An 860-nucleotide genomic window follows, 5' to 3' on the forward strand; every position below is an offset into this window, starting at 1 on the left:
GGGTCAAATAAAGATGGAAGAGATGTGTTTTTAGCCGATTCTTGAAGGACGACATTTCATTTAAAAGTCCGTAAAAGTGATTTTGTGCTTCTTTGAGATGGCACAATAAAGCGATGTTCACTTTTAGAACGCAAGCTTCTAGAGGGCACATAAGTCTGATGTAATGAATTTAGGTAAAGGGGTGCAGAGCCAGTGGTGGTTTTGTAGGCAAACATTAATGCCTTGAATTTGTTGATGTGCCTAACTGGATGGTGAAATTGTGATGAAACGATGGGTTTGATGGAACCACAAGCAGTTCTGTCTTGGCAAGGTTGAGTTGAAGGTAATGGTTCTTCATCCAGGAAGAAACGTCTGTTAGACAAGCTGAGATGCGAGCAGCTACCATAGCAGTGATATGAAAAGCCATGTTTCTGAATGACAGAAGCTAATGATGACATGTAGACAGAGAAGAGAAGTGGTCCAAGAACTGAGCCCTGAGGCACCCCAGTAGTTAGATGTTGTGACTTTAAACACCTCACCTCTCCAAGATACATTGAAGGACCTATCTGAGAGATAAGACTCAAACCACTGGCGTGCGGTTCCTGAGATGCCCTTTGCCAATAGGGTTGACAGGAGGATCTGGTGGTTAACCATGTCAAAAGCAGCGGACAGATCCAGCAAGATAAGTATAGAAGATTTGGAATCTGCTCTTGCCAGTCTTAAGGCTTCAACAACTGAGAGCAAGGCAGTCGGTTGAATGTCCACTTCTGAAACCAGACTGGTTGCTGTCGAGGAGGTTGTTCTGTGTGAGAAAGGCAGAGACTTGGTTGAACACAGCTCGTTCAAGTGTTTTTGCAATGAAAGGAAGAAGGGAAACCGGT

The sequence above is a fragment of the Sinocyclocheilus rhinocerous genome, unplaced genomic scaffold (genome assembly GCF_001515625.1).
Source record: "Sinocyclocheilus rhinocerous isolate Xijiao unplaced genomic scaffold, SAMN03320098_v1.1 scaffold1467, whole genome shotgun sequence".
Lineage (NCBI taxonomy): Eukaryota > Metazoa > Chordata > Actinopteri > Cypriniformes > Cyprinidae > Sinocyclocheilus > Sinocyclocheilus rhinocerous.